The sequence below is a fragment of the Neofelis nebulosa genome, chromosome 4, assembly GCF_028018385.1.
Source record: "Neofelis nebulosa isolate mNeoNeb1 chromosome 4, mNeoNeb1.pri, whole genome shotgun sequence".
Classification (NCBI taxonomy): domain Eukaryota; kingdom Metazoa; phylum Chordata; class Mammalia; order Carnivora; family Felidae; genus Neofelis; species Neofelis nebulosa.
Window position 1 is genome coordinate 73,412,855 of NC_080785.1, and position 26,470 is coordinate 73,439,324.

General features: G+C 36.8%; 2 long non-coding RNA genes across 4 annotated transcripts in view; one reads left to right on the forward strand and one right to left on the reverse strand.

Annotated features, from left to right (window-relative positions):
* The window catches only part of LOC131509403 (uncharacterized), a 165,736-nt gene that overhangs the window by 108,483 nt on the left and 30,783 nt on the right, over positions 1–26,470 (forward strand). Inside the window, exon 4 of one of the 2 annotated variants that reach the window (XR_009260471.1) lies at positions 25,654–25,735. The exons of the other annotated variant lie outside the window; for it this stretch is intronic. This is a non-coding gene — a long non-coding RNA (uncharacterized LOC131509403). The remainder of the gene's footprint in view (positions 1–25,653; positions 25,736–26,470) is intronic. 2 annotated transcript variants of the gene reach the window in all.
* Positions 1–26,470, reverse strand: part of LOC131509404 (uncharacterized) — a 75,845-nt gene that overhangs the window by 7,257 nt on the left and 42,118 nt on the right. The window lies entirely within an intron of this gene.

Here is a 26,470-nt window from a genome sequence, read left to right on the forward strand (position 1 = left end):
CTTCATGCCACCATATCATGTAGGTCAGAAAGTTTCAACATTTGTTGCTTGACTAATTTGGAAAGACAGAATAAAACTACTCATATGTAAATTGGGCTTCTAAAATCACCAGCTGCTTTAATAAAGGCAAGAAGAGTGCGCCTGATATGACAGCTCATCGAGAGCCATCATGCACCATGTGGGGCCATGTGGCTGCATGCTGACTCAGATTGGTGGTGGAGAAGGGGGGCCACTTCTGAATCACCAACACCACATCCTGCCCCTCCCTCATTTTTTCCCCTGGAAGCTGCCCATCAGTCTTCTTGCTGAGATCTCCACCCAGCACATGGGGCTCAGGTATTTGTAGCAAATGTCTATGAAGCTAAGAAGTCCCATTTTCCAGGAACATTTGGCTCTGGTTCTTTCAGTGTTGTCTGCGTGTGAAGTTGACTGTGACTAAGTGTGAAACTGATAGTCTGTGCATGAAGACTCTGGGCTCAATTCCTGTCATTTCTTATGTTTCACTGTGTTGTGGTGGGCACAACATAACATCTAACATCACATATACTTGCCTTTGACACATCTCTTAACATATTTAAACTAAAAGAAAATTTGTAATCTAAACACATAATGCTAACTAGATAATGACTTGGGAGAAATGTGTTCTTCCTGAAAATTGTGTCATAGACACATATTCATTATAGCCAAAGTCTAAGCAGGCATTTCATTCTGCTCTGATTCATCTTAGAAGAACGTGTGGTAAGCAATTCAAAATTCTCCCCCATTTGCTCTCAAATAAAGAACAAGAGGAAAGGTCTTTTTTTTTCTTTTTTGGTAAAGGCAATTTAGTAAAATTAGTATCTGTTGGGGCTTTTGTTTTGTTTTGTTTTGTTTGGGATTTTTTTGGCTTCCACTGAAGACAGTAGTAGGTGTCAGATGACAAAGGCTGAGGTCTAGGTATAGGGAGGAATTTGAATATGGAGGAGTCTGACCTTTATCCTGTAGGCAGGAAGTAATCCAAATAGATTTTTAAAATATAATTTACTTTCAACAATTTTTAAGTCAAATACAACGAACAGAAAAGTAAATTTAATTTAGAAAATTATCAATCAGAATCTGTGCAACCACCACATGTAACGAGATGTAGGTGGTAGCTAATACAGTTGACCCTCAAGCAATGCAGGAGTTATGGGTGCTGACCACCTTTCTACAAACCCCGATTGCCCACACAGTCAAAAATCCAAGTATAACTTTTGATTCCCTCAAACTTTAACTGCTAACAGTCTACTGTTGACCAGAAACCTTACCGATAACAGTCAATTAACACGTTTTTTATGTTGTATGTATTATTTACTGTATGCTTACAATAAAGGAAGGTAGAGAAAATAAAATTAAGAAAATCATGAGGAAAAGAAAATACATTTATAGGAATATACTGTGTTGAAAAATATCCACATAGAAGAGGACCCAGGCAGTTCATACCTGTGCTGTTCAGGGACAACAGTACTAGGGTGATGATCATTTTGCAATTTATAAGTGCATTGAATCAACACAATGTACACGTTAAACTTACACAATGTTACACATTAATTATATCTCAATAAAGCTGGAGAAAAAAGGGAAATAGGAGACTGCCAACACCTCAGAAAGTTCCCTAGTGGCATTTTTTTAAGTTGCAATAATAGAGACAAAGCATAAATCATCTGTGTTAAGTTTAACATGTTGTCCCCATCAAAGTCAAAAAGTCTAAGATCAACAGCATCCTAGAGTTCTCTTGAATTCACCTCCTCAATCACAACTCCCTTCTTCCCCCAGCTAAGGTAATCACTACCCTAACATCTGGAATAATCATTTACCTCCTTGTTTTTCTTTATGGTTTTACTACCTAGCTATGCATCTCTAAATAACGTAGTTTAATTTTGCTTTGCTTTGAACTTTGTTTAAATGGAATCACACTTTGTTTTCTTTGGTTTTTGCTTCTTTTGTCCAAGAATATTTTTGAGAGTCATCCATGTTAATGTTTGTAATCTACAGTCCTTTCATTTTCTTTATTGTAAATATTCCATTACATGAATGTATCATAAGTTATTTATCCATGCTATATTATTAGACATTTGGGGTGTTTCTAGCTTGAGGCTGTTACAAACAGTGCTGTGGTATGTGGTATGTGTGTGAATGAGTGTGTATGTATGTGTTAGGGAAAAAAAGACAATTAAGAAGATCTATCTAGCAGTAGTGTGCAAGTTGAACTCAGAGAGTAAGAAAAGGACCAGGGAATTCAGTTGTTTGCCTCAGTCACACAAGACTGATTCAATATTAAGAGTAAGAGACAATAGATTCATAGCAGTAGTCCACCAAGTAAAAGTTACGCTCAATTAAAATGTTCATATACTGCTAAGTATCTATTTTAAAAGGCTTTATCAATATCACTCTCAACCAAAAATTTGTGTATGAATGAGAATGCCTAGCCTTCTGTATTTTTGTCAACTTGAGATATCCATCTTTTCAAATGTTGACCAAAATTATCAGGAAATTTTTCAACTTTTTAACTTTAAAATTTTAAATCATTTAAAATTTTATTTTCTTACTTCTTGATGAGTTTGAGCATTTTGTTACATTTTTCACCAGACTTATATTTTGCATATGACTTTCCTTTTTTTTAAAATTTTTATTTATTTAGGGGCGCCTGGGTGGCGCAGTCGGTTAAGCGTCCGACTTCAGCCAGGTCACGATCTCACGATCCGTGAGTTCGAGCCCCGCGTCAGGCTCTGGGCTGATGGCTCGGAGCCTGGAGCCTGCTTCCGGTTCTGTGTCTCCCTCTCTCTCTGCCCCTCCCCCGTTCATGCTCTGTCTCTCTCTGTCCCAAAAATAAATAAAAAACGTTGAAAAAAAAATTTTTAATAAAATTTTTATTTATTTATTTTGAGAGAAAGAGCACAAATGGGGGAAGGGCAGAGAGAGAGGGAGAGAGAGAGAGAGAGAGAGAGAGAGAATCCCAAGCAGGCCCTGAGCCATCAGCATGGAGCCCAAAACGGGGCTCAATCCCACGAACCATGAGATCATGATCTGAATCAAAATCAAGAGTTGGACACTTAACCAACTGAGCCACCCAGGCACCCCTGTGTATGAGTTTCCTATTCATATTTGCCCATTTTTCTATCAGCTGTTTATTGACTTTTTCACTGATTTCAGGGAACTCGGTAATTTTGAATATTAATCATTTTATTATCTATGCTGTAAGTACATTTTACCTATCTGTTGTCTTTCTTTCTTCACAGTATCTTTTGCTGTACATAAATTTTTAATTTTTGATGTGTCAGCTTGGCTAGGCTATAGTATCCACTTATTCAATCAAGTGCCTTGGTTTTACTGTAAAAGTATTTTGCATATGAAATTAAAGCCCATAATCAATTGACTTTACTAAGGGAGATTATCCTTAATAATCTGGGGGAGCCTAATTCAATCAGTTGAAAAGACTTGAAAATAGAACTTAGGCCTCTCCTAAAAGAAGATACAGTTCCAACCTACCTGTGATATTTCCTTCCTGAAGACCTGCCTTGCTCATTTCAAACTTGCTTACCTAGCTTATCTATCTATCTATCTATCTATCTATCTATCTATCCATCTATCTACCTAATATTTTTATTTATTTATTTTCCCCATTGGTTCTGCTTCTCAGGTTGAATCCTGACTGATATTCAGTATAATATTTTTACATAGCCAGTCTACCATTCTTCTCATTTATAGCATCCAAGTTTCATGTCTTGCTAACATAGGCTTTCTTTCTATAAAGATGTATGTAAATCATGCTTATACAGCATTGGCAGTAATGACTAAAAATTGAAAACTTCTCCTTCACTCTCCTTTACCATCCCTTCCCTATCTAGAGGCACTTATTGTCAATAGGTTGACAATTTGTCTAACCTACTTTTTATGTAAAAAACTGGGAGCCCATATGTGTGTGTGTGTGCGTGTGTGTAAAAGTCTACAAAGTGGGCCAGAAGAATACACCCCACTTTAATGACAATAATTATCTGTGGATGAGGAAGGGTTGGTGGGGAGAAGTAAAAGAGGACTTTTAGGTCTTCTGTACTTTAGGGATTTTGTGATTGTCTAAATCTTATACAATGGGAATATATTCATATTTAATTTGGGAGATTTTTTTTAATCATCTTAACTATTTTTAAGCCCAGTTCAGTGTGGTTAAATAGAATGATGTTTTTAAAGGCAGAAAAAATTTTACAAAAGTTATCAACAGTGACTCCAAGATTTTAAAGTTGGGTGACCAGGAAATGATTCCATTGAGATAAATAAATATGCCAAAAGCAAGATGGTTTATTACAAGCATCACAGACTTCAAAGCTTTTAAGGGCCTGGCTTAAATGCAGAATAGAAGATAACAGAAATGTTGAGTGTGATGTCTGCCTACAGAGAACACTCTTGGCCTAAATTTCAAAAGCCTATAGACCAAATAAAATATACTTACAAGCCAAATTTGCCTCATAAACCGTAAGTATATCACCCTTGCAACTATTCAGGAAAAAGTGAGGTTGCTTTTATTATTTTGTTTTTAATTTTTTTTAATGTTTATTTATTTTTGACAGAGAGACACAGCATGAGCAGGGAAGGGGCAGAGAGAGAGGGAGACACAGAATGTGAAGCAGGCTCCAGGCTCTGAGCTGTCAGCACAGACCCCGAGGCGGGGCTCGAACCCACAAACTGTGAGATCATGACCTGAGCCGAAGCCGGACGCTTAACCGACTGAGCCACCCAGGCGCCCCTGTGAGGTTGCTTTTAAACCAAGAATGATAAAATTTGAGCCTTAGAGAAATATTAAAAATGACAAAACTATGACTCTAGAAAAAACAATTGTCAAGTGTTTTTAAGTCTGAGTTGAGCAGGTACAAGAATGGACAATAGCCCACAAATGCAAGGTTGACTCAACAGCCAACAATCAATTAATGTAGGTTGGAAGATGGTGGTGGGGTAGGAGGACCCTAGGCTCACCTCATCCCATGAATATGACCAGATAATCATCAAGTCGTCTTAAATATCCCAGAAATTGGCCTGAAAACTGGCAGAACAAACTACACAACTACAGGTAGAGAAGAGGCCACATCCAAGGTAGGAAGTATGGAGACAGAGTTTGGGAGAGAAACAGATCATGACTGCTGCAGAAGGGGAGAGAGATGCAGTCATGGAGAAGGACAAGAGACAGACTAGCATGTAGGTCATGGCTCGTGGGGAAAATGAATCACTATAGCAATTGGCGAGGAAAGCAAGAGGGGCTGAATTTTGTGAGTTCTTACAACCAGCAAGCCTGGAGTTTTAAAGGTCAGCAGGCATGGCTGGGATACAACCCAGAGGTCATTGCACTGCTCTTGAAGAGAAGGCAGGCAAACAACCCACAGATGTACAGCATGGAAACAGTGATCTGAAGAGCACCTGGGCACATATTGGGGAGATTATTTGTTCATCTTAGAGTACATCCCAGAGAAACAGCATTCACAGAGAGAACCCTCCAGAAACAAAGGAACTGACCAATGCCATTTCCCTCCTCTGCCCCTCAGCATAAGCATGGGGCCACCTGTGGGAACCAATGCAGTATTAGATATTTACTACCTAACTGTTTACACTAAGCCCTGCCCCACATTCTGCAGTGGGACCACCCCTCCCTGTCATGCTTGTCTCAATGCCAGCACAGCAGGCCCCCTCCCCCAGAAGACTGACCCAAACCTCTGCTCACACCATGCCTCCTGACCCATGAGTTATGCAAGGCCTTTGTTCCAGCAGCAATGGTGACAGGTCTCATTTCACAAGCAGACCAGGGCATACCTAGTTACAATGTGCCACATTCAGACCAAGGACTAAACACTGCCTACAACAGGTGAAAAGAGCTTATGAAGATGAATTGCCTGAAGGATAAAGCAGCCAGGACAAAATAGCAGAGTATATACAGCACACATTGAAGATACTCCTGGAAGCACTAGGCTCTTGAAAACAGAGGACATCAAATGGCAGCACACTACAGGACTTCTTCATAAAGCCATTACCCTCAAGAACAGAAGTAGCTGAAATCCTAAAACTGAGAAATAGGCACAGAGACTTAGACAAAATGAGAAGACAGGGAAATTTATCCCAAATGAAAGAATAGGACAAAGCCATGGCCAGAGATATAAGCAAAACAGATATAAGTAACATGTCTGATAGTAGAAATTTTAAAATAATGATCATAAGGATACTCACTGGACTTAAGAAAAGAATGGAATACATGAGTGAGACCCTTAACACAGAGATAAGGAATAACATAGCAGAGATAAAGCATTCAATAAATAAAATGAAAAAAAAATGCTTGATAGAATGAATAGCAAGATAGAAGAAGCAGAGAAACAAACTATGGACTAGAAGACAGAGTAAAGGAGAGTAATCAAGTTGAACAAAAGAGAGAAAAAGGAATTATGCAAAACAAGAATAGATTTAGGGAATCTAAATCTCAGTGACTCCATCAAACCTAATGACATTTGTGTTATAGAAAACCAGAAGAAGAAGAAGAGAGAAAATGGGGCAGGGATTTATTTGAAGAATAATAGCTGAAAACTTCCCTAATCTAGGAAAGGAAACATATATCCAGATCCTGGAGGCACAAAGAACTCTGATCAAAATCAGCAAATGCAGAACCACACCAAGACATATTGCAATTAAATTGGCAAAATATAGTGATAAAGAAAAAAAAATTTAAAGCAGCAAGACAAAAGCGAATAACTTACAAGGGAAAACCAATAAGGCTAGCAGGATATTTCTCAGCAGAAACTTTCCAACCCAGAAGGGAATGGCATGATTATTCAAAGTGCTTAAATGAGAAGAATCTGCAGCCAAGAATACTCTGTCCAGTAAGGCTATCATTCAGAAAAGAAGGAGAGATAATTTCCCAGAAAACAACAACAAAAAGAAAACTAAAGGAGTTCATGACCACTAAACAGCCCTGTAAGAAATATTAAAGGGGACTCTTTGAGTTGAAAGGAGAGACCACAAGTGATGGAATAAAGGTAGCAAACACAAAAACAGTAAAAATGAATATTTCTGTAAAAAATAAGTCAAGGAACTCACAAAATAAAAAGATGTAAAATATAAAAACATATACCTAAATTGTGGGGAGTAGGAAAGTAAAAAATGGCTTCAAACCTAAATGATCATCAACTTAATATAGACTGCTGTATGTTGAAGAGGTTATATATAAACCTAATGGCAACCATATATGTGAAGAATAAGGAGAAAGAAATCCGAATATATCACTAAACAAAAGCAGCAAACCATGAAGGAGAGAAAGACAATAAAGGACTAGAGGAAATCTTCAGAAATAACCAGAGAACAAATAATACAATGACAGCAAATACATATCTATCCATTAATTACTTTGAATGTGAATGCACTAAATGCTCCAATCAAAGACACAGAATGACAGAATGGATTAAAAGAACGAGGCCCTTCTATATGCTGCCCACACGAGACTCTTAGACCTAAAGACACGTGCAGATTAAAAGTGAGGGGATGGATGGGGCGCCTGGGTGGCTCAGTCGGTTAAGTGTCTGATATCAGTTCAGGTCATGATCTCACAGCTCATGGGTTCAAGTCCAGCATCAGGCTCTGTGCTGACGGCTCAGAGCCTGGAGCCTGCTTCGGATTCTGTGTCTCCCTCTCTCTGTCCCTCCCCTGCTTGCTCTCTCTCTCCCTCTCTCTCTCTCTCTCTCTCTCAAAACTAAACATTAATTTTTTTTTTCAAAAAGTGAGGGGATGGAGAAATATCTATCATGCAAATGGCACAAGAAAGCCAGAGTAGCAATACTTACATTGGACAAAATAGACTTTAAAACAAAAACTGTAACAAAAGACAAAGACACAATATGATCATAACAGGGGCAATCCAACAAGATTTAACAATTGTAAATATTTACACACCCAACATAGAGGCACCCAAATACATAAAGTAGTAAGCAACAAACATAAAGGAACTAACTGATAATAACACAATAATAATAGGAAACTTTGACACCCCACTTACTACAACAGAGAGATTACCTAAACAAAAAATAAATCAGCAAGGAAACAATGGCTTTGAATGATACACCAGAACAGATGAATTCAACATATATTTAAAACCTTCCTGGGGTGCCTGGGTGGTGCAGTCGGTTAAGCGTCCAACTTCAGCCAGGTCACGATCTTGCGGTCCGTGAGTTAGAGCCCCGCGTCAGGCTCTGGGCTGATGGCTCAGAGCCTGGAGCCTGCTTCAGATTCTGTGTCTCCCTCTCTCTCTGTCCCTCCCCCGTTCATGCTCTGTCTCTCTCTGTCCCAAAAATAAATAAAAAACGTTGAAAAAAAAATTAAAAACATTCCATCCTAAAGCAGCAGAATACACATTCTTTTGAAGAATACATAGAACATTCTCCAGAATAGATCACATATTACCCCACAAAATAAGCCTTAACAAATTCAAGATAATCAGTCATACCATGCATCTTTTCTAATCACAACCCTTTGAAATTCAAATACAACCATAAGAAAAACTTTAGAAAGACCACAAATACATGAAGGTTAAATAACATGCTACTAAACAATGAATGGACCAACCAGAAAATTAAAAAAGAAATAAAAAATGTGCATAGAAACAAATGAAAACTTGAAATCCAAAACTTTTGTGCTTGATTCAGCAGCACATATACTAAAATCCAAAATCTATGCAATGCAGCAAAAGTGGTTCTAAAAGGAAAGTTTATACCAATAAAAGCCTACCTCAAGAAGCAATAAAAATCTCAAATAAACAACCTAATCTTACACCTAAAGGAAGGAGAACAAACAAAACCTAAAACCAGCAAAAGGAAGGACATAAATATTAGAACAGAAATAAATGATATAGAAACCAAAAAAAGTATAGAACAGATCAATGAAACCAGGAGCTGGTTCTTTGAAACAAAATCAATAAAATTGATATATCTCTAGCCAGACTTATCAAGAAAAAAACGAGAAACAACTCAGGGCGCCTGGGTGGCTCAGTCAGTGAAGTATCTGACTCTTGATTTTGGCTCAGGCCATGATCCCAAGGTTATGAGACCATGCCCCTCATCAGCCTCTATGCTGGGCGTGGAACCTGCATAATATTCTCTCTCTCTATCTCCCTCTGCTCCTCACCCACTCACTCTCTCTCTCCAAAAGAGAGAGAGAGAAAGGACTCAAATAAATAAAATAAAAAGAAAGTGAAAAAATAACAACCAACACCACAGAAATACAATTGTAAGAGAATACACAGAAATACAATTTTAAGAGAATATTATGAAACACTATATGCCAACAAATTGGACAACCCTAGAAGAAATGAATAAATTCCTAGAAACATATAAACTACCTAAACTGAAATAGGAAGAAATAGAAAATTTGAACAGACTGATAATCAGCAAAGAAATTAAAACAGTAATCAAAAAAATCCCCAAAAACAAAAGTCCAGGACCAGATGGTTTCACAGGTGAATTCTGCCAAATATTTTTTTTGTTTAAATGTTTATTTATTTTTGAGAGAGAGAAAGGAAGGGGCAGAGAGAGAGGGAGACAGAGAATCCTAAGCAGGCTCTGCAATGTCAGCACAGAGACCAACATGGGGCTAAAACTCACAAACTGTGAGATCATGACCTGAGCCAAAATCAAGAGTCAGACACTTAACCAACTGAACCACCCAGGTGCCTGAAAATTCCACCAAACATGTAAAGAAGAGTTAATACCTATTGTTCTCAAACTATTCCAAAAAATAGAAGGGGGAAAAAAACTTCCAAATTTATTCTATGATGCCAGCATTACCCTGATACCCAAAACCAGATAAAGACGTCACTAAAAAAGAGAACTGCAGACCAATAGCCCCGATGAACATAGATACAAAAATCTTCAACAAAATACTAGCGAAACAAATTAAATAATACATTGAAAAAATCATTCACCATGATCAAGAAGGATTTATTCCTGGATTGCAAGGATGGTTCAGTATTTGCATATCAATCAAGACACCTCACATCAATAAGAAAAAGGATAAGAACCGTATGATCATCTCAATAGATGCAGAAAAAAGCATTTCACAAAGTACAACATCCATTCATGATTACAAAAAAAAAAAAACCTTCAACAAAGTAGGTTTAGAAGGAACATACCTTAACATAATAAAGGCTGTATGTGAAACACCGCAGCTAATATCATCCTTAAAGGGGAAAAACAGAGTTCTTCCCTCTAAGGTCAGGAACAAGACAAGGATGTCCACTCTTACCACTTTTATTCACCATAGTACTGGAAGTCCTAGATGCAGCAATCAAACAACAGAAAGAAGTAAAAAGCATCCAAATTGGTAAGGAAGTAAAACTTTCACTATTTGCAGATGACATGATACTATATAGAGAGAACCCTAAAGACTCCACCAAGAAAACTGCTAGAACTGATAAATGAATTCAGTAAAGCTACACGATTCAAAATCAATGTACAGAAATCTGTTGCACTTCTACACAGCAATAATGAAGCAGCAGAAAGAGAAATTAAGAAAACAATCCCGTTTACAATTGCACCCAAAGTAATAAGATACCTCGGAATAAACTTAACCAAAGAGGTGAGGGTCCTGTACTCTGATAACTATAAAACACTGATGAAAGAAATTGAAGATGATACAAAGAAATGGAAAGACATTCTATGCTCACAGATTGGAAGAACAAGTATTGTTAAAATGTCTATACTACCCAAGCAATCTACACATTTAATGCAGTCCTTATCAAAATACCAGCAGCATTTTTCACAGAACTAGAACAAACAATTCTAAAATTGTATGGAACCACAAAAGGCTCCAAATAGCCAAAGAAACCTTGAAAAAGGAAAGCAAAGCTGGAGGCAACACAAATCCAAACTTCAAGTTATATTACAAAACTGTAGTGATTAAAACAGTAAGATACTAGTACAAAAATACATAGATCAATAGAAAAGAATAGAAAATTCAGAAATAAACTCACAAATGTATGGCCAATTAATCTTCAACAAACCAGGAAAGAATATCCAATGGGAAAAGGACAGTCTCTTCAACAAATCTTGTTGGGAAAACTGGACAGCAGCATGTAAAAGAATGAAACTGGACCACTTTCTTATACTATACACAAAAATAAAATAAAAATGGATAAAAGATTTAAATGTGAGACAGGAAACCGTAAAAATCCTAGAATAGAACACACAGGCCATAACCTCTTTGACATCAGCCATAACAACTTTTTTTCTAGCTATTATCTCCTGAAGCAAGGGAAACAAAAGCAAAAATAAACTATTGGGACTACGTCAAAATAAAAAGTTTCTGCACAGCAAAAGAAACCATCAACAAAACTAAAAGGCAACCTATGGAATGTGAGAAGATATTCGCAAATGACATATCTGATAAAGGGTTAGTATCCAAACTATAAAAAACTGAGCTTGGGTGGCTCAGTAAGTTGAGCGTTTGGCTTTAGCTCAGGTCATGATCTTGCAGGTCTTGAGTTTGATCCCCACATCCGTCTCTCTGCTATTAGCACAGAGCCTGCCTCAAATCCTCTGTCCCCTTCTCTCTCTGCCCCTCCTCTGCTTAATATCTCTCCCTCTCTCCCCAAAATAAATAAACATGAAAAAATAAATAAACATTAAATAAATAAATAAATAAATAAATAAAATCAACGACACAAGAAACAAGAGGTGTTGGCAAGGATGTGGAGAAAAGGGAACCCTTGTGCACTATTGGTAGGAATGCAAACTGGTACAGCCACTGTGGAAAACAGCATGGAGGTTCCTGACAAAGTTAAAAATAGATCTACTCTATGCTCTAGCAATTGCACTACTAGGTATTTACTGAAAGAATACAAAAACACTAATTCAAAGGGATACATGCACCCCTGTGTTTATTGCAGCATTATTTACAATAGGCAAGATATTAAAGCAGCCCAATTATCCATTGATTGATGAATGTATAAAGAAGATGTGGCATGTATATATGCCAAAATATATATAATGGAATAGTATTAAGTCATAAAAAAAGAATGAAATTTTGCCCTTTGCAATGACATGGATGGAGCTAAAGAGCATAATCCTAAGTGAAAGAAGTCAATCAGAGGAAAGACAAAAACTATGTGATTCACTTATATGTGGAATTTAAGAAATAGAATAAATGAGCAAAGGGGAGAAAAGAGAGAAATTAAGGAACAGACTCTTAATTACAGAGAACAAACTGGCGATTGCTGGGGCAGGGGGATGGGCTAAATATGTGATGGGGATGAAGGGGTGCACTGGGTGTTGTATGGAAGTGTTGAATCACTATATTGTACACCTGAAACTAATATTGTACTGTATGCTGAGTGGAATTAAAGTAAAATAAAGAAATAAAATTCTACATTTAAAATGTTTTTAAAAATCAATTAATGTAATATATCAAATAGAATAAAAGACAAAAGTCACATGCATCTCAATAGATGCACAAAAATCATGTCACAAAATCCAATGCCCTTTCACAATTAAAAACACACACATACAACTAAAAAACTAATAGAGGGGAAGTTCCTCAACCTGATAAAGTGTATCTGTGAAGAAACCCAGTTAATATTATCGTACTTAATGGTGAAAAACTGAATGTTTTCCCTAAGATCAAGAACAAAATGAAGATGTCCACTCTCAAAACTTCTATATAACATTGTACTACAGGTTCTAGGTGAACTATTTTATGGTGAGGTGGGGGAGTGCTTGAAAGAAAAGAAATAAAAGGCATATAGATTTGAAAGTAAGAGGTAAAACTATATTTACAGATGACATGATTTTGTATACAGAAAATTTTAAGGAATTCACTGAAAAACTATTAAAACTAATGAATAAATTCAGCAAAGCTATAGGATACAAAATCAACATACAAAAATGAATTGTTTCTATACACTTGTAATGAACAATCTGAAATGAAATTAAAACAGTTCCATCTACTATAGCATCAAAAGAAAAAAAGACTTAGAAATAAATTCCACAAAGTGCAAAATGTGTATTGTGGTATGAGACATTGTGAAATAAAGAAAAGACAATGTAAATAGGTGAAAAGATATGTAATTTTCATGAATTAGATACGATGGATACACCCATGTTCATTGGCAGTACTCCCCCCAAATTGATTTAGAGATTCACTTCAGTCTTTATCAAAATCCCAAGTGGCTTCTTTACAGATATTACAAAACTGATCCTAAAATTCATATAGAAATACTAGGGACCCAGAAAAGGCAAAAAAAAAAATCTTGAAACGGAAGGACAGGGGCACATGGGTGGCTCAGTCGGTTAAGTTTTGGACTTACGCTTAGGCTATGATCTCACAGTTCTTGAGTTCAAGCCCCTCACTGGGCTCTCTGCTGTCAGCTCAGAGCCTGCTTCAGATCTTCTGTTTCCCTCTCTCTCTCTCTGCCCCTCCCCAGCTTGCACTTTTTCTTTCTCTCTCTCAAAATTAAAAAAAAAATAGAACAAAGTTGGAGAACTCACACATGCCAATTTTAAAACTTACTACAAAGCTACAATAATAAAGTAAGGATAGTATTGCCATAAAGATAGCCATGTAGATCAGTGGAATAGAATTTAGAGAACAGAAATAAAGCCTTGCATTTATAGTCAATTAATTGTCAAGACCATTCAGTGGGGAAAGAATAATGTTTGCAACAAAGGGTTCTTGGACAACTGGATAGCCACATGCAAAATAATGAATTGGTCCTTTGTCTCACACCGTATACAAAAATTAACTCAAAATAGATGCAAAATCTAAATGTAAGAGCTGAAACTATAAAACTCTTTTTTAAAAAGGCCTAAATTTTCATGACCTTAGAGAAGACCATGGTTTCTTAGGCTTGACACCAAAAGCACAAACAATAAAAGAAAAAAAAAATAGATAAATTGAATTACATCAAAATGAAAAACTTTTATGTTGCAAAAGTTGTCACCAAAAAAAGTGAAAAGGAAACCCACAAATGGGAGAAAATATTTGCAAATCATATATCTGTTAAGGGACTCCTACCTAGAATATATAAAGAACTCTTACAACTCAATAATTAAATAATAACTTAATTTTAAAATGGGCAAAATATCTGAATAGACTTTTCTCCTTAGAATGTATGCAAATGGCCATTAAGCCCATGAAAAAAATGTTCAACATCATTAGCTCATAATAAATAAAACTCAAAATACAATGAGTTACCACTTTACAACCACTAGGTTGGCTATAATCAAAAAGACAGACAACAGCAAGTATTGGTGAGGATGTAGGAAAACTGGAAGTCTCATACTTGCTAGTGTCAGTGTAAAATGGTACAGTCATTTTGGAAAACAGAAGAGCAGTTCCTCAAAATGTTAAACGTAGAGTTACCATGTAAACCAACAATTCCACATCTAGGTATACATTCAAGAAGATGAAACCATATGTCCACACAAAAACTTACACAGGAATGTTCTAGAAGCACTATTCATAACAGCCAACAAGTAGTAATAGCCCTAGTGTCCATCAACTAATGAATAGATAAATAAACTGTGATATATACATACAATGGAATATTCTTCAGCAATAAGAGGGAATAAAGTAATGATGCATGTACAACAGAGATGACCTTTGGAAACATGCTAGATGAAAGAAGACTGACACAAAAGATTAGATATTGTATGATTCCATTTACATGTAGGCAAATTTATTGAAACTGAAGGTAAATTAGTGGTTGCCTAGGACTGGCGGGTAGGGGTTGGTGAGAAATAGGAAATAGCTACCAATTGGTCCAGAGTTTGGGGGAAGATGTTGAAAGTATTCTGGAATTAGTAGTGTTGGCTAAACAATTCTATGAATATACTGAAAACCATTGAATTGTACACTTTAAATAAGTAAAGTATATGGATATAAATTATATCTCAATAAAACTTGTTTTTATTCTTTAACTTTTTCAGTCTCTCATTTTTTAAAATTTTTATTTAAATCAAAGTTAGTTAACCTATAGTGTAATAATGATTTCAGGAACAGAAATTAGTGTTTCATCACATACATATAACACCCAGTGCTCTTCTTAATGCCCATCACCCATTTAGCCCATTCCCCCCACCCAACACCACACCAGCCACCCTCAGTTTGTTCTCTGTATTTAAGAGTCTCTTATGGTTTGTTTCCCTCTCTGTTTTTATCTTTTTTTTGCTTCTCTTCCCCTATGTTCATCTATTTTGTTTCTTAAATTCCACATATGAATGAAATCATATGATGTTTGTCTTTCTCTGACTTATTTCACTTAGTATAATACACTCTAGTTCCATCCACATTTTTGCAAATGGTAAGATTTCATTCTTTTTGATCACCAAGTAATATTCTATTGTATGTATATACCACATATTCTTTATCCATTCATCAGTTGATGGGCATTTGGGTTCTTTCCATACTTTGGCTATTGCCAATAGTGCTGCTATAAACGTTGTGGTGCATCTGCCCCTTCGAATCAACACTTTTGTATCCTTTAGATAAATATCTAGTAGTGCAATTGCTGGGTCATAGGGTAGTTCCATTTTTAATTTACCTCTGTACTGTTTTCCAGAGTGGATGTGCCAGTTTGCATTCCCACCAGCAGTGGGAATACTGCTCTTTCTCTGCATCCTTGGCAACATCTGTTGTTGCCTGAGTTGTTAATTTTAGCCATTCTGATAGGTGTGAGGTGGTATCTCATTGTGGTTTTGATTTGTATTTCCCTGATGATGAGTGGTATTCATCATTTTTTCATGTGTCTTTTGGTCATCTGGATGTCTGATTTGGAAAAGTGTCCGTTCATGTATTTTGCCCATTTCTTCACTAGATTGTTTTCTTGGGTGTTGAGTTTGATAAGTTCTTTATAGATTTTGGATACTAATCCTTTATCTGATATGTCAGTTGCAAATATATTGTGCCATTATGTTGGTTGCTTTTTAGTTTTGCTGATTGTTTCCTTCACTGTGCAGAAGCTTTTAATCTTGATGAGGTTCCAATAGTTCATTTTTGTTTTTGTTTCCCTTGCCTGCAGAGACATGTCAAGTAAGCAGTTGCTGTGGCTGGGGTCAAAGAGGTTGTTGCCTATTGTCTCCTCTAGGATTTTGATAGTTTCCTGTCTTAAGTTTAGGTCTTTCATCAATTTTGAATTTATTTTTGTGTATGGTGTAAGAAAGTGGTCCAGGTTCATTCTGCATGTTGCTGTGCAGTTTTCCCAACATCATTTGCTGAAGAGACTGCCTTTTTTCCATTGGATATTTTTTCCTGCTTTGTCAAAGATTAGTTGGCCACTGTTTTTTAAAACACAATAAAATTAAGTTAAAGACTGGATGGCAGAAAGACTGCCCAGTCAAAGCCCTACAGAGAGTGGGATGAGGTAACTATAAAGGCACACTATTGTTGGACAGGTGGAAACGTGTTAATTCTTACATTCAAATCTTTATATAAAGGCCAGAGATTTCTGAATTTTCTCCTACAGCCCCCTAATCTCACATTGAGTTCAGTATAACACAAGTTAAGTTAGCATAACCAGTGTGTTGAGCCATTCTCTGGGAGAATTGGCACACTAGAAGATCAAACAAGATCATACATAGAAATCAAGGCCAGGCAGACTTTTGGACAGAAGTACCAGGCAAGCTAAAAGGCAAAAAATAAGTCTCAAACAGTTTCAGCCTCTAGATTATAGCTGTATCTGCATAGTTCTACAATCACTTCCCATTGAAAAGACAGTTGGTCAATATTTCTGATTATGTGCCTACTGTATACCACACACTCTGCCAGGTGACAGAGACATAACAATGAGTAAACCAAGTTCTCTGCTTCTGAGAAGTTCCCCGCCTAAAGGGAGCCAAATAATTACCCTACAGTAATAGACAAATGCTATAGTGGAGGTCTGGACTAAGTGCTGTGGGAGCAGAGAAAAGGGAACAACTGACTTTGCATTAATAAAGCTGAAAAACCTTCCTGTGAAGATGACCTTCCAGCTGGGTCTCAGAGAATGAACAAAAAAATACTTGCAATGCCATCTAGGCATTTTTTCTATGCATATAAGATTCTTGTTATGCTATTAAGCCAGTGTTTATATATATGTATATATATATATATGTATACACATATATATACATATATATGTTTATATATACATATATGTTTATATATATGTATATATATATGTTTACATATATATGTATACATATATATGTTTATATATATGTGTATATATGTATACATATATATGTTTATATATATGTGTATATATATGTATACACATATATATATACATATATATGTATACACACACATACATATATATATGTAATTATATATATTTATTTATATATGTTATATATAAATATACCCTTATCTAAAAATGAAGAATTAAATAAATATCCAAAAAGCTATTCAGAGAATAAGACATGAGTATGTGATTTGAGACATTTACAGGCATTCTTTATCCTGCATTTTATAAGAACACAGATAATTAAGAAAATAATCTATTGTAGACTATAATTTATCTGCTAATATTTAAGATTTTTCTGTTCTATTTTGCTCTATCAAACAATAGACTCATTTCTGAATGAAAGACTAGGCTAAACCACAAAATCATTTAATTATAGGGATATGCACTATGTAGCCTGTGCACCTTGACTTTAGACCCGGCTGGGTTTAATTACTCCTGGCTTAAAATATTTCTTTTCTTAAAATAGTTTGGAAGGACTTTCCGCAACTTCCCCTGATAATCTGTCTTTTGTCACCTGCAGTCTCAGATGTCATCTGTTAAGTGAAACAAAGTGGAGTTTTAATGTGCAATTACTAGTAAAAACAAACTGGCAACCCAAAAGAATACTAGCATGGGACTTCTCAAAAGCTTGAATTCCTCTGACATAGAAACTTATCAGCAAATAGTCTGTCAACCAGTTTTGGCCCCCAAATATTTTGCTGGGTCTCTGAATGAGCAAAGTGATTTTATCTCAATATGATTTTGTCAAGCAATTTCAAAGACACCCTACCATTTGATTTCCAGGATGACCATCTCCTGCTGTGATAAAATAGAAATTTCTTCTTTTGAAAGGGGCAAAAATATGATAACAGGAAGTAAAGTTTTATTTTAGGAAACAGTAAGAAACTACCCACTGGGGATCCTGGGTGGCTCAGTCAGTTAAGCGTCCAACTTTGGCTCAGGTCATGACCTTAAAGTTTGTGAGTTCGAGCCCCGCCTTGGGCTCTGCACTGCGTGCACTCTCGGAACCTGGAGCCTGCTTCAGATTCTCTGTCTCCCTCTTTCTTTCTGCCCCTCCCTCATCTGTGCTTTCTCTCAAAGTAAATAAACATACATTAAAAAAAAATACCCCTTCATAGAATAGAGTTTTCTTCCTTTCCAACCTTGGATACTGTTAATGTCCCAGGAACAGACAAATACCTTCTCTTGCCTCCTATGCCTGTTTACACTCCAAATTAGCCAAATAAATTTACTACTTATATTTGTGGGTTCCCCATGATTTTGTGTAACTGACAGTGTTATATGGTTTTGTTAAAACTATGTTTGCTGTTTAGAGGTAGGACTCTAATTTCAACTCCTCTCTACTTATTTTCTTTAGATTTAGTTCTTGCTTTAATTTATTTAAATTCAATGTTTCAGTCTCCCCTTCCCACCCCCAGGAGGATTGGCTTTGATATGTTTTTTAAAAAAACAAACCCTACATGTGATTGAAACTCAGGATGAACTTTGAAAGTAGCCAGAGGTACTTGGAAGTCTTTTTCCAATATAATTTGGCCACAAAGCACAAGAGCAGAACAATCAGGGACTTAAATTAGTACTGAAGGTTTACAGACCTTCTACTAGTGGCAAATAATAGTTTCACTAGAAGCCAACTGAGTCACTCGTTTTATGTGAGCAATTTCCTAACAAGTACAAAAGCAGAATGTTATTTCTTCTCAAATGAAAGGTTAATTGTATATGACAGTGTAAGAACTGAACAGAGAATTAGGGAGGAGGCCCAATTAGGGATCAACAGTCCTCTGCCCCCAATTCCACAAACTGTGTCCCTCACCCCAGCCTCAGACACTAGCCATCACTAATCTAACCACTTCCTAGAAGCCCTTGTGACAAGAGCCTTGAAACCAGAGCCTCTCCTAGAGTAAATCCAGACCAAGAAGTTAGTGCATCCTGGCCAACTCCTTCCAGAGGAGACCAGAGGTAGACTCTTCCTCTGAGTCCATGGTTTCTTAGATGTGTGGTCAATCCACTCTTTTCAACAAGGATTCACCCTGGGCTGTTACTATTTCCAAAGTCTGTGGAAAGTTCACGATGTCTTATGGTAGCACTAAGCCTGAGAAACAGTCAATCCTGATCAGATGAATCCTTGTTGAATAGTTTCAGAGCACCTCAATCCATCATTCGTTCTTTAGGCAAGTTTATAGGTGGCCAATCCAACCATGCAGCAGTAAATTGAGCTTTGGCAGACCATGCCAGCTATAAGGAGCCCATCAGAAAGCAGCACAGCAGAGTGATCAAAGGTTTGAGCTCTGAACCCAACTGTATGATCTTGGACAAGTCACATAATCCCTCGGTGGCTCAGTACCTTCATCCATAAAATGGGGATAATAATAGTATTATCTTGTAGGAAATTTTGAAGAATGAATGAGTTAACACATCTAAAAGTGCTTAGAATAGTGCCTGGAACATGGTAAATGCCACATAAATATTTGTTATTTTTGAGCATGGCCAACACACAGAGGTATTTAAAAATCAGTATGATATAATTAAAAACAAATGAAATTGCACTTCAATATTGAATATCATAAACATACATTAAACATACATTTAAAAAATCCCTTAAATATTCAGTGTAAATTCAAAAATTCCACTTCAGCTTTGATTGAATTTCCTGTATGTAGCATGGAGACACATATTTGATTATTATTCAAGAGCAACTATTCAAACACTTCTTAAACTGGTTCTTAACAGGAGATTATTCCAGGAGATGTTAATTAGGTGTGTCAGAAAAAAATTTTCCTGCGGCAAACAAATTTGTTTGTTCATCTAATAAACAAAATTTAACTGATTTCTTGACTCCAGGACTTCTTAGTCTTTTGTGTGATATGTACATTATGAAACACGCGAGAGAGATTTGGTATGCAAAGCTTACCAAGTATAATCGAATACAGAAATCTTCATTCTTAGAGTTCTCACACATCCACTAGATTCCCCAAAGGGAATGCTCATAGGTGTTACTTGGCAACTGACAAAAAAACTATTACATCAAATAAATTTAAGTCCTGCCTTCTTAATTCCTAATTGGTATGAACAAATTATGTCAGACTGACAAAAAATATTCACCAGTGTGGAAACCAATGAGCAGTTTCCAGATTTGAAGTTTTCAAATACCAGCAAAATCAATAGGTTGCCACACTTTTATCTTAGCAAAAATGATCACTAAGATAAATTGTCATTTATTATTACCATTGTTTCATAAAAGAACCAATCTCAATAACCGAAAAAGTGAAGGAATAATATAACTTAACAGTAAAGGACAATTATTAAATTTGAATAAATTCAGCTATATGAGAAAACTCACTACATTATTTGCATTTTTGTCATCTTGCCTCAAATCAGGGAAAATTTCTTCTTGATCCATCATCTGGGAATCACTGATGTACACAGCAGCATATGGAGCTTATCAAATTAATACTATGTATGTCAGATTTATTTTATTTTGCACAAGATTTCTTCTTATTTATTGGCCCATTGGTCACTGTCATGGAGTCCTGAATATGCAGATGACTATCATATATATGTCTGGATAATATTATTATGCAGAGAGATGGTGCTTGGAATTTGCTGGTATGTTAGGAACACTGTGGTGGTAATAGGAATGGACAAGACTGCTCCAGGCATACCACTACCCTATGAACACATCTCCACACTTCTCTGGGCATTTTGTCTAGACTTAAACTATATCCTCTGGAAATCCCTTCTGCAAAAAAGGAAAACCCTCTCTTTTCTCAGAACATATAACACCTTGCCTTAATTAAGACACAGGTCTCCCTTAAGGAGACTACAACTTCTGCAGTCTTTCAAGTAGAAGTTACACATTTCCTCCAATCCATCTGGGTGAAAAAGAGGGGCTGATGTCTTCTTCATTCCCTACTACAATTTCCAAAACCATCTTGCTCCACTTTTAAATGAAAACGACTTGAAACATTCTCTTCTCAGATTTTAGGAGTACTCCCCTTCTCATGGATTTTTCTCTCTCTCCTGCTTCTCGGATTCCTTCATAGGATCCTTTCTTCACCATCCCTCCAAATATGGCATTCCTTGCTTTGGTCTGAGACCCTACTCTTTCTCACTTTATATTCTTTCCCTAAATTTCTCAATCAGTCCATTGGTATCAATTATCACTGATTTGCTAATGAATCTCCGATTTTTACTTCTTGTCCAAAACTCTCTTCTGGGCTTCAGACGTGTATATCCTGTTACTCATTCTCCTTGTACATACCTCACAGATTCCTTGAATTCAGCATGTTTATAACTAACCTCATTTCCTTCACCCAAAACCTGTTTCCTATCTCAGACACTGCACCATCAGTCATCCAGACAATGCTGAAAACTAAGAGATACTTTCACTCTTCTTTTTCCTTCACCTTCCCAATCCCCCAGAGCACAAATCCTGTTTCTCCTGGAAATCAGTTGTTTATTTTCCAAGCATCTATAGAAATCTACCATTTTCTCTTTTTCTGGACCATCTCCTGCTATTATGCAAGGCATATCATCTCTTGCCTGCATCACTAGGACCCCAGCCTCACTCCTTCAGTATTTTCTTCACTCTGCAGAGTGATCTTTCTACAACTCAACTGTGATCACAGCATCTCCAGGCCTGAAACCCTTCAATGGCTTCCCTACCCAACTCTTTAACATGACAGCAAGGTCCTTCATGGTCTGGCTTCTGCTTGCTTCTGCAACTTGTGCTATCTCCCCTCTGTGCCCAGTGGCCCTCAGCCCCCCCATACACATACACCATTTACCCCACACCTCTCTTTGCCTGGCTCATTTTTTTTCCTCTGACTTCAGGCCTCATCTTAGGATCTATGTAACTCTGCAGAATGAATGCTGTTTTTATTAATCATCACATTTCTTCGTCTTTAAATTTCTTTTTTAATGTTTATTTATTTTTGAGAGAGACAGAAAACAAGCAGGGGAGGGGCAGAGAGAGAGGGAGACACAGAATCCGAAGCAGTCTCCAGGCTCTGAGCTGTCTGCACAGAGCCAGACCCGGGGCTTGAACTCACAAACCGTGAGATCATGACCTGAGCTGAAGTCAGATGCTTAACCGACTGAGCTACCCAGGTGCCGCTAATCATCACATTTCTTGAGCTTCACACTTGTCTAGCTCATAATAGGCACTCAATAATAATTCAAAAAAATGAATTAGTACATTTGATGGTTGTTTTCTTTTTTTTTCCATAGAATCTTAAGAGATCTTTTTTTAGTTTCATTTTTAAAAATATTTTTTAAATATGAAATTTATTGTCAAATTGGTTTCCGTACAACACCCAGTGCTCATCCCAACAGGTGCCCTCCTCAATGCCCATCACCCACTTTCCCCTCCCTCCCCCCACCCCCTCAACCCTCAGTTTGTTCTCAGTTTTTAAGAGTCTCTTGTGGTTTGGTTCTCTCCCTCTCTAACTTTTTTTTTTCCTTCCCCTCCCCCATGATCTTCTGTTAAGTTTCTCAGGATCCACATAAGAGTGAAAACATATGGTATCTGTCTTTCTCTGCCTGACTTATTTCACTTAGCATAACACTCTCCAGTTCCATCCACATTACTACAAAGGCCATATTTCATTCTTTCTCATTGCCAAGTAGTATTCCATTGTATATATAAACCACAATTTCTTTATCCATTCATCAGTTGATGGACATTTAGGCTCTTTCCATAATTTGGCTATTGTTGAGAGTGCTGCTATAAACATTGGGGTACAAGTGCCCCTATGCATCAGCACTCCTGTATCCCTTGGGTAAATTCCTAGTAGCGCTATTGCTGGGTCATAGGGTAGATCTATTTTTAATTTTTTGAGGAACCTCCACACTGTTTTCCATAGCGGCTGCACCAGTTTGCATTTCTCCACATCCTCGCCAGCATCTATAATCTCCTGATTTGTTCATTTTAGCCACTCTGACTGGTGTGAGATGGTATCTCAGTGTGGTTTTGATTTGTATTTCCCTGATGAGGAGTGGGATTGAGCATCTTTTCATGTGCCTGTTGGCCATCTAGATGTCTTCTTTAGAGAAGTGTCTATTCATGTCTTCTGCCCATTTCTTCACTGGATTATTTGTTTTTCGGGTGTGGAGTTTGGTGAGTTCTTTATCGATTTTGTATACTAGCCCTTTGATACAAAATTAATGTACAGAAATCAGTTGCGTTCTTATACACTAATAATGAAGCAAAGAAAGACAAATAAAGATACTGATCCCATTCACAATTGCACCAAGAATCATAAATACCTAAGAATAAACCTAACCAAAGATGTAGAAGATCTGTATGCTGAAAACTATAGAAAGCTTATGAAGGAAATTGAAGAAGATACAAAGAAGTGGAAAAACATTCCGTGCTCATGGATTGGAAGAATAAATATTGTTAAAATGTCAATACTACCCAAAGCTATTTATATATTCAATGCAATCCCAATCTCTTCTCGAAGCTAGAACAAACAATCCTAAAATTTGTATGGAATCACAAAAGACCCCGAATAGCCAAAGTAATATTGAAGAAGAAGACCAAATGGGAGGCATCACAATCCCAGACTTTAGCTTCTACTACAAACCTGTAATCATCAAGACAACATGATATTGGCACAAAAACAGATACATAGACCAATGGAATTGAATAGAATCTCCAGAATTGGACCCACAAAAGTATGGCCAACTAATCTTTGACAAAGCAGGAAAGAATATCCAATGGAAAAAAGACAGTCTCTTTAACAAATGGTGCTGGGAGAACTGGGCAGCAACATGCAGAAGAATGAGACTAGACCACATTCTTACACCATTCACAAAAATAAACTCAAAATGAATAAAGGACCCGAATGTGAGACAGGAACCATCAAAATCCTAGAGGAGAAAGGAGGAAAAAACCTCTCTGACCTCAGCACAGCAATTTCTTACTTGACACATCTCCAAAGGCAAGGGAATTAATAGCAAAAATGAACTATTGGAACCTCATGAAGATAAAAAGCTTCTGCACTGCAAAGGAAACAATCAACAAAAGTAAAAGGCAACCAACAGAATGGGAAAAGATATTTGCAAATGACGTATCAGACAAAGTGATGATTGTTTTCTAAGTATTCTTATTAGTGGATGTATCACTTAGGTTTCAGGAGGAAACAGCACACTCAAAATAGGTTAATTTAATTAATTAAATTAATTAATTTAATTAAAATTAAAATTAAAGTTAATTTAATTAATTTAGTTAATTTAATTACAAAGGGATTATATACAAGTATGGGGTATACATACTTGTAGTAATTATTCAATAACTTAGGCTGTTACCACCCTTTGGCCAGAAGCAGTTGCAGAACAGAAAGGAAAGAAAGTCATATAGAGTCAGTCACTTGACAGGAGCATTGGCCTTTGGTTAAGAGACATAAGCCAGCTCAAGGCTACTATATCAGTCAGGATTCAACCAGAGAAACAGAACTAGTAGGAGATAAACATTAAGACATTAAGTGCAAGGAATTGGCTTATGTAATTGTAGAGACTAGCAAGGCAAGGCCAAAATGTGTATAATAGGCTGGAACTCTTAGGCACAGGATGAAGCTCCTGTCCGCAGGCAGAATTTGGTCTTCTTAGAAGACTCAGTTATGCTCTTAAGTGCTTTCAACTGACCGAATCAGGCCTGTCCAGATTACCTAGGATAATCTTCCTTACATAGAGCCAATTATAGACTTTAATCATATCTAAAGATTACTTTCACAGCAACATCTAGATTAGTGTTTGATTAAATAACTGGAAAATAAAGCTAAATTGACACGTAAAACTGACCATCTCAGCTAACTTGAAGGAAAGGAGTGAAGGAATGCACATCCTGTCCTTACTGCCCAGGCTCTCCATTGGCTGAGCCCTAGTGGTTGTCAGTCAGAAGACAGAATCTATTGATGGAATTGTACAGGTTGCTGGATTCCACACATTGCCTGGAGTGTGAAGCAAGGAGATAGAGCCAAGCTCCACACCACGCTCTGTGGGTTGGAAGTGAGATTTCACCATAAAAAAAAAAAAAAAAAAAAAAAAGTGAATGAGGATTCAGACTGAGCAGTTTTGAAGAAAGAAGCTCCTTGAAGAGGAGAGGAGTCTCAGAATTACAGAGTTAGGTGAAAAACAAAGGTGTTTCTAATCATGGGCTCCCATGTAAAAGGTTTGTCTTTTTTTAATGCTTTTTCTTGGGGCTGTAGGGATAGACCTATGTAGTATACAGTTCCACATATTGCCCTGTTAAGGCAGAAATCCCATTATTCACACCAAGACTTTCTGACAATTTGAATGCACCTCTACAAGTTCTTGTGGCATGTTGTGAAGAATGGAGCCAGCACAGTACAAAGGGATGCGGCCTGACCCTCATCCTTTTTCCTATGCTATCTACATAGGGAAACTGCAGCCTGGTGAACTAGGGCTAACCAGTCCTGAAGTGGGTGTAAAGCAGCCAGTTGGACGATACAAAACTGTGAGGTAAGCTCAACTGCCAGTCTTTACCCAGTGCAAAATAATAAGGTGACACTGGAAAAGGGTGACCTGTCTCCCCGCTAATATTTACTTTTCAGAGTTAAAAGTTCAGACTCTGAAATTAAACTTACAGGTGCAAATCCCTGCTTCACCACCTGCTGAGTATGAGATTTTAAAGAGGTTAGTTAACCCATGGAAAGAAAATTGGTATGGAGATTAGATGAATTAGTGAACAGTTCAGAACAGTACTTGGCACATAGTGTCTAATGAGTGCTAGTTATTCCTATTGTTATCAAAGGCAAATTGATGTTTTTGATTTCCTAAATGCAATAACCTTCAAGAACTCTAATGAATTTAGAGTAGAGATCAGCAAACAAAGCCAAATCCAGTCTGTCACCTGTTTTTGTAAATAAAGTTTTATTGGAAAATAGCCATGCCCAGTCACTTACATATTGTCTGTGGCTACATTCACTCTGCAGAGTTACATAGTTGTCACAGAGATGGTATGACCCACAAAAACTAAAATATTTATTCTGTGACCCTTCATAGAACCCCAGATTTAGAAAATGTGTTAACTTGAAAGAGATTAAGTGGTACTGCTTTATACCCACAAGAATAGATACCCTCTTATAATACATAAAACTCAATTTTTCCCCCAAAGATATGTTATCATTCATTACACAATATTCAGGCACAAGTCTAAAGGATGTTCCCTCCACCCTCCTCTTTTTTTTTTTTTGC